Source organism: Egretta garzetta, unplaced genomic scaffold, assembly GCF_000687185.1.
Source record: "Egretta garzetta isolate BGI_Z169 unplaced genomic scaffold, ASM68718v1 scaffold914, whole genome shotgun sequence".
Taxonomy (NCBI): domain Eukaryota; kingdom Metazoa; phylum Chordata; class Aves; order Pelecaniformes; family Ardeidae; genus Egretta; species Egretta garzetta.
The window spans coordinates 13,122-13,711 of record NW_009259439.1 but is presented as its reverse complement, the minus strand read 5'-3'; positions in this window follow the sequence as shown (position 1 = coordinate 13,711).

Sequence of the window (590 nt, the reverse complement as noted above, 5' to 3'; positions counted from 1 at the left end):
CTCGAGCTCCCCCGTGGGTGAAGCCCTTTGCAGGATCCAGGGGGACCGAGGGCACCGCAGGGCTGCCGGCTCCCCGTGCTCACATGTGGGGCTTCACAGCGAAGAAGTTGCAGTTGTGGTACTCCTGCACCGTCTCGGGGGTGTAGATGGGCAGGGGCCGGTAGGGGTTCACCGAGATCACCACGTTCCCGATGTACGTCTGCAGGCAAGCAGGAGAGCGTGGGCGCGGAGCCAGGAGGACCCAGGCTGCGGGGGGGGAGGATGAGGTTATTGCATGGTCTGGGGGGGCCGTGCCGAGCCCGGGGACGGGCACAGGGTGCAAGGCACGGGCGCTTACCCTCCAGCACGGGGTTGGACTGCAGGAGCTGCTCCTTCACCTTGTCCACCTCCTCCCCTTTGCTGCACACGGATGCCACGTAGGACATCACCAGCTTGCTGGCCTCTGCGAGCAAGGGGCCGTGGGTGCCAGGGCTGTGGGTGCCGGGGCTGCGCCCCCCCGTCCCGCGAGCCCTTCGCAGCCCGGGAGCACCCGGTGGCAGGCCCATATCTACCTGTTTTTCCGGCCCCGCTCTCGCCGGAGCTGAGGTTTC